At 46.3% G+C, this 7,659-nt stretch overlaps 1 protein-coding gene across 2 annotated transcripts in view; it reads left to right on the plus strand.

Annotated features, from left to right (window-relative positions):
* Positions 1-7,659, plus strand: part of MKLN1 (muskelin 1) — a 173,930-nt gene that overhangs the window by 59,638 nt on the left and 106,633 nt on the right. The window lies entirely within an intron of this gene.

Raw genomic sequence — 7,659 nt, forward strand, 5'->3', positions numbered from 1 at the left:
AAAAAAAAAAAAAAAAAAAAAAGTTGGCAAAGAGATACTATATGACTCTTATTCCCATGGATCCTGATTTTTCCATTTCCTGTGGAAAAATATGGAAAAACATGGATTTTCTTCTTTAAAGGGGAAAATCCTTTTAAAGAAGAAAAACCTTGTAGAGGCAGGCAGAGTTCCAGCCTGCAAAGGGCTGCCTGGGGCTGGGGGGAGCAGGAGGAGGGTGATCAGAGGCAGGGGGCACCATGTGCATGTGCATGCATACACATTCATGTGGCTGGCAATAGAGCCAGGCAGCATGATGGAGAGCACCTCCCAAAACTCACTGCAGGTAAGTCTGTGGTGGGGGGGGGGGCATAGATGATGCTGGGGGGAGATTTGAGGTGGTGGTAGTGTCTTGCACTGTGCCCACACAGTGAGGGAGGGAGTGGGGCAGGCCTGATGGCTAGGGTTGGGGTACTGCCCAGCCGGGGCAGTGCCCTGGGTTCAGGCTTGGAGCAGGTTGTAATGCAGGACCAGGCCGGGGAGTGGGATGGAGCCATGGGCAGCTTGTCCTGGATAGAGGTGGAGAGGGGATGAGATGGGGACATGGCTCCCCGCTGCTGCATGTACTTGAGGGGAGGGATTGGGCCCATAGGTGACATATCAGCGGGTTATGAGGGGGCATTAACCACCCCCACCCCAAATTTCTGCACCCAGAGTGAGGCACGGGATTGCAGCCTGGCTACACTGGCCCTGGGCAGGAGCTGCCTCCGCAGCCCAGTGGGTGGATCCAGTGTGGGAGGGAGCACTGCATTGCCATGGTTGCCAAGGTGAGGCACCCCCTACCTACCTGGCAGCAGCAGCGGGGCACAAGTCCACGCTGCTGCGGCGCATCACTTTGGTGTTCACAGCAGTGTGGCGCTCCTGGTGATGGTAGTGGCAGCGCTGCACCTTCCTGCCCCGCTCTGCGCCCTCGCACCAGGTCCCACCTATTGGGCTCAAGGCCTGCTGGTCTGGCCAGGCTGCAACCCCCTGCCTCACTATGAGTGCAGAAATCTGGGGGTGTGCATGCCGCCCCATGCCTACCTGGTGTATTGCATGCCCACACCCCCTCTGCCCCACGCTGGAGGGTTGGAGCCTGGGGGCAGGGGACGTCAGGTTGGGAGTGAGGGGCAACAACAGGGCTAAGGGGCTGCAGTTTGGGAGTGAGGGTCACCAGCAGGCATAGGGGGGATGTGGGTTGGGAGTGAGGGGCAAAGGCAGGGGCAAGGGTACTGGCATGTCAGGGCTGCTCAGCGCCACAAAATAGTGGGTAGGGACAATTGCTAGTGAGCAAAGGGGGCAGTGGGTGCTCTGATCTTTCTTCAAAATCAAATGCCAAAATATATAGGTATTTATAATTGATTTAATTACGATTGAGGGGCACTGGTAAGCTTCCAAATTGCTTTAAAATTGTAAATATATCAATAACACATTGTGTTCAACTGGACATATATATATGTCCCGGGTTGTGCGGGCTCTGCAAAACTGGAAGTGCCACGGTGGGCACTTCCGGTCTCACTTTTCCCTTACAAGCTGCCATGCCAGTTAACAGAGCATGCCGGCTTGTAAGGTGCCGGATAACTCAGCTTTTGCTGTAAATAGGCTGGGTCAGGGAGTCCAACCTTTGATCTACTGCTTTTAGGTTCAGCTCTTTTAATGTGATGTGTCCTGTTCACACTTCAAGATTTTACTGTTCTGCTTCCCTCTAAACCTGCTCTGTTTTGTTGCAGCCCGTTAAATAGTGCTTAGAAGCATCTCTATTCAAGAGATGAGTCTTAATTGCTGCCATGGTTTTCACTTTGAAAAGCAGGAGGAAAATTGGCAAAAAGCAAACAGAGTAAAAGAACCTGGATCCCATGTCAAACTAGTTAACAAATCACTGTTTTTCTAGCCTAGTTGAAAAAACAAATAAATTGTGGTGAATAATTTAGCTCACCCAGCACCATCACTTTACATGTAAGGTTTACATTGGCTCTTGACTTCTGCTGCTACAGAGTGTCTTGAACAATTGCTTGCTTGCTTCAATAAAATATACATTGTAATGTGCCTAAAATTTCTACCCCTGTAGCTCTTGGACCCGGTAAGAACTAGAAAGTTGCCTGGTTAAGCAATACTGGCATCCGCTGCTAACATGGAGGCACATTATGCAAGCAGAGGCATTTTTGCTTGTGTAACTTGTATTTGGGCTCTGGATGAAATAAGTTATGTTGGTGTTTCTGAATGGATGCCAAGGCTTCTGTTAGTATAGAAATATTGCCAAAAACACGCATACCTGACGCATGGTCTTGCAAAAATTTATGCTGTTAATCTGACACCTGCAGCTCTAAGCATTGTTCTTGTCCCAGCATATTGTAAATGCAGAAATGAGCAGTTCTTCCCACGATTAGTTAATTGGTAAATAACTTGCATTTCTTACTTGCATGCCCTAAGTTTGTCACTGATTCCAAAGAAGGAAGGATGAATATCTGCACATGCACAGCTGCATTTGTAATGAGCTGCCTTTGCCAAACTTCAGTTAGTGAGGACTTGGGTAACTTATTAGACAACATCGGGCAAATTGGGTGACTCTCCTGCTTATCCTCTACTGATCCCTTTTCTGTTAGTTTGAACACACAACTGAATTTCTTTGCTGGTCTCCCTTATCTTCCTTCACGCTGGGCTAAACAGGAGGGCTGCGGAAGTACTCTCAATACTTCTGAGGTAGGAAAGTAGTTGAAACCCACCCCCAATACAGAGACACTATGTTGCTTTCCTATGATCACACAAGAAGTCTATGTACATCTGGTTTCCAAAGGTCCAGGTTAGCATCTGAACAACTGGATCTTCCTCCTTGTTAGGCTTGAAGGTAAAATGTATGTTCATTCTGGCCTGAACCCCACCTTGCACTTCATGTTTGCCAACACTGTTTGCTTATGATGCTCCTTCATTCTTTAAATGTTCCCCTGTTTAGTATTCTCTGTAGTGCCCTTCTTTCATACTGTGTTGTCTGATATAGTTTCCTGTCCACCCATGGTTCTCAAAATATTCAGACGTGAGGCCCTTCTCAGTAGATGCAAGGCACCCTTTGGCATGTGCCAGCTCTTAATTTTCACTTGTGTTTTGACTATGAAAAAATAAAAGAGCAATTATTCTGTTGCAAAGAACTCAAAGACCGCAACAGGTCATAATGCTTTTGATACTGTGGATTCCTGTTCGAAAACTTTGGGTTTATCTTGTGAATTATGTTTATGAACTTAACAGTGCTGATATTGTGTGGTAACCTTGAAAGGATCTTAAGGCACCCTAGGGTGCCATGGCATCCTGGTTGAGAGTGACTGACTGCTGTATACCAAGTACCCTCCCTCTTCTCTAATCCTCTCCTTAACACTTTGTGAAACATTCCTCTGATACTTCACCTGGAGGACTTGAGATTTTCTTTCTGAACCCTGTTCTGTATATTGTATTTTTCAGATTAAAAAATCTGCTACAAATCTTTGAGGTACTTTTAATGTATGCTTGCAGCACTGCAAATACAGCCAGTTAAAGATAAATTTACAAATGCCCAATTTGCAAACCCTTAAATTTTATCCCAAAGCCTTTCAGAGATTGAACTGTTGTGCCATGGTCGGCACCTGAGCACAAGAACAGCTGACCTTGCATTGGTCTTAAGTTCAAACTTTAAAGGAGCATGCAGAGAGGTGCAGTGAGCTTCACTGGGATGAATCATAGATGCAATTCAGCAGAAAAATTGTATTAGTGATTTAAACATAAGCTAGATTTAAATTCCATTCTGCATTCCTGTTTCTGGATGTTGCCATAGCTTTCGACATGGAGAAAGCCAGGTGGATGAGAATGAATATCAGTGGTGTTAGCTGCTTTTTGCAGTCCTTATGTCTTTCTGTTCCCATCACCAAATTTTTTTCTGAGAATGTTATAGCCGACAGCCATGCATTCCCACAGGCTCTTCTGACTTCCGTGTGCCTTGCGCTCAGAAAATGGGCAAATTTAAAACTCTGGCAGTTGTCCGGCTCCCTTTAAAAAAAATAAAAGGCTCCCTAAATCTTGACTGGTTTGCAGGCATAGCCCAAATACAAAGGGGTAGCCAGTCTGAGTCCCTGGGGTGGGGGCAGAGCAGGGTGCAGGATGTGCTGAACACTGTAGGCCAGGGAAGACAGGGACAGGATGCATGGCAGGCCTGGGCCCACTCCTCCCATTTCCCCCACTGCTGCCAGGTTGGCTTGGCCCGCTGCTCCCCACTGTCCCTCCTGCCAGTGAGGAGTGGGGAAGTGGGCCTGGACCCCAACCAGCAGAAGCAGGCCTGGATGGGAGGTCGGGGGCCAGGGCTCCATCCCTGCCTGCTCTCCACATGTCATTCTTGGTGGGCAGTCGGTTCGTATTCCTATAGAAAGCAAGCAGAGTCCAGTTTTTAAATGGACCTGTATGAGACTGCTGTGAAACACTGCTGCTTGAAGACAAACAGTCCCCATTTGTGTGATCTGCAAGCTCCAGACACATTGTTCTGGTTACATTTAGTGACGTGCTCCATCTGGCCAGCGTCACGTTGATATCTGACATCTGGTCGTCCATTGACAAATCATCCTCGAAGTCGCTAGCCAGAAATGTAGTTGAGTTGCTCATAACACTTGGTGCTTGCCAGGCTTATGGTGTGCAAGAAGGGAACAACCAAGTCTCTGCCTGGAAGCTTTTAGGGTAAAACTGAGCCACGCTTCAGGGTACAGACCTTGGAGTAGCAGGAGCGGTGGTTTTTGTATTTCTTGGAACAAAAGTGTCGGAGGGACATTTTCCTAGCAGTGCCAGCTGGACTCCAGGGCATGTGAGGTGGGGCAGGACCATGAGGGCCTACATGGGGGACCACCTTTTATTTATGGGTATATAAAATGGAGATGTGTTTGCAAACTCAGTGCCTGCCAGTACAGGAATTCACTGGCTAAGAACAAAGATGGGTGAAAGAAATGGATGCACCCTTGGGGTGGAGTAGAAACTCATGGGTTTCTTTCTCTTCTTCACTCCCAAGTCTTGGAAAATCTTCAGTAACGCCACAGCTCAGCCACTTGGATTGTGGTTTGGGGTTGCTGTTCACCTCTGACTCTGGAGAAATTGTTATAATAGCTCATTTTAAAAGGTGTTTTCACAGCTATTGATGCTACCAGCTTTCTCCCTCATTTAAAAAAGAAAATCTGCAGGGACCGAAGGGTAAACTTGCTGCCGCAGAGAAGGCATTGCTTAATGTTAGCAAGAAAATAGGTAGGCATCTGTACAGGGATGAGGGTTGGGTTTTTAAAAGGAAACAAATTATATACAGGATTCTGTTTTCTTTTCTAGCTGTAGAAGCCATATAATATGAACAAGTTGAAAACCATTCTAATTTACAATGTAATTACTTCCCTTGGATCCTGTATAAATCCTTCGTGTTTAAACTTTAATTGGCTGCCAAACTAGTTGATTTTATGTTGCTGATCAATAGCCTCTCTCTAGAAGTTGCTTGTTTATCACCTCCAATGCATCTCAAAGTGGTGTGAAGGAGTTTATGTACCTTTGTTCGCTGAAAATATTCTACAGTTGCATCTGACCTGAACCTATTCAGCCTCCACAAGAGAAGGCTGAGGGGGGACCTGGTGACCGTCTATAAACTCACTAGGGGGGACCAGAAGGGTTTGGGGGAGACGCTGTTTCCCCTAGCGCCCGCTGGCATAACAAGAAGCAATGGGCACAAGTTGATGGAGAGGAGGTATAGATTGGACATCCGCAAGAACTACTTCACAGTTAGGGCGGCTAGGAGCTGGAACCAACTTCCAAGGGAAGTGGTGCTGGCCCCTACCCTGGGGGTCTTTAAGAAGAGGCTGGATGCCTACCTGGCTGGACTCATTTGAGTCCCATTTCTCTTTTTGGGGTTTTGTTGTTCTCCCACCCTGGCGGGGGGTCGGGCTAGAAGATCTACTAGGTCCCTTCCGACCCTAAATCTATGAATCTATGAAGAGGGTAAAGGTGCATTTTGATCCATGTGAAATAGATTTCTCGGCCAATGAAAAAGTTCCCTTTAAATCTAGTATGCACTTCTTAAAAACTTTGAAAATGTTGAAAAAGTTCCAGACTGTTAATGTTTCATTGGAAACAGCTGAGCAAAACCTAATCTGGCCTAGATCTGATCTTTCTCTGTGGCTGTGCAGCGCACTGTTTATTTGGATGTGCTTGAACTTTGCCATCCGGGCCAGGAGCGTAAGCAGTGCACTGGGGTAGACCTGGTGCAAGGTCCACCCAGGATCCTCCCCCCTTTTCCCTTGGGTCCAGCAACCAACGATTCAGCTTCCAAAATCAAGCCATTACCGCTTTATAGTATAAGGAGAACGAACATGGAACTGCTCCCAGCTGAAAGAAACATTTCTGGGAATTGAGCTGGAATATTTCCAAACCAATGTCCCGTGGAAGAAAAGAAGCATTCTTAAAAGAAGCTGAAGGCGCAGTAGGGGAGAAGTGTCATGTCTTGACAAGTGCAGCCTGTGGGTGTTGAGTATGAGAGAGAGTTTAAGCTACTCTTTTCAGGTCATATATGGTGTAATTCATCCTTTGTCTATTTGTGTCTATTGGCTGCCATAGGGATAAGAGTTGTTGTTTAGCTGCCTTCCTGAAGACCAAACTTTGTAATGTTTTCAGAAAGATTGGATCTTATGAGTGTTTGGCTAGAGAAATCTGTCTGATTTTTCTGTCGATATGGAATTTCTTACCAACTTCAAACAATGTGGTGGATATTGTGCATATATTTCTGAATCCAAATTGATGACTTGGTTTAAAGCTAAAAATGACCAGTATGGGTCTTCATTCCAGTCGCATATTCTTCTCCTTTTTTTCTCTCTTCCCAACCAAAGGGGAAAAAGGCCAACGAGAGAACCCTCAGGCAAACACCTGACAAGATAGATGAGAAATAACTCCTGTGAACTTTCCTACTAACCAAAACCAGTACTGGAAATGATTTTTATCCCAGCTCTGAGCTGTAAACTGAGGCCCCTGTGTAACTAGGTGGCTCTTAGCCAGGGTGCCACGGTTCCCTGGGGTGCCTTGAGACCCTTCCAAGGGTGCTGCAGGGTGCCACCTGATGTTATTACTGAGGTGGGCAAACGTGACATGAGATGAAACCAGAGGGTGCCTATAGACATGCAGGGAGGCTGCTCTGATGCACTGTAATTACAATGCGTCAGAGCAGGCTCGATTAATCGAGTTTGCTAGAGCATGTTAATTAGTGCCCTCCAGCAGCCTCTATCTCATGTATCTGTGTCTCCACGCTTCAAAATGACAATGGCAGTGGGGGCGCTTTAACTAAACTCATTTGATGAGCTTTAGTTAAAGTGCCCCACTAACATTTTTTGAAGCGTGGGGACACTAGTACATGAGACACAATGGGCGCTTTAATTAGAGTGGCTCTTGGAGCTGCTCTAATTAAAGCATGTCCCCTACTCCTGGAGCATATGTGAAAGTGCCCAGAGATTTTTAAATAGAGATTCACTGTTTAAAAAAAAAAAAAGACCTCTTATGGTCTTTTTGAGTTCTTTGCAGCAGTAATATTTTTTTCTTTGCAGCAGTAAATGGGTCAAAAGTAAGAGCTAGCACTTTCTGAAGAGTGCCTCGAGTTTAATGGGGTGTGCCTTCAGC

Source organism: Gavialis gangeticus, unplaced genomic scaffold (assembly GCF_001723915.1).
Source record: "Gavialis gangeticus isolate Ggan-Ray unplaced genomic scaffold, GavGan_comp1, whole genome shotgun sequence".
Classification (NCBI taxonomy): Eukaryota; Metazoa; Chordata; order Crocodylia; family Gavialidae; genus Gavialis; species Gavialis gangeticus.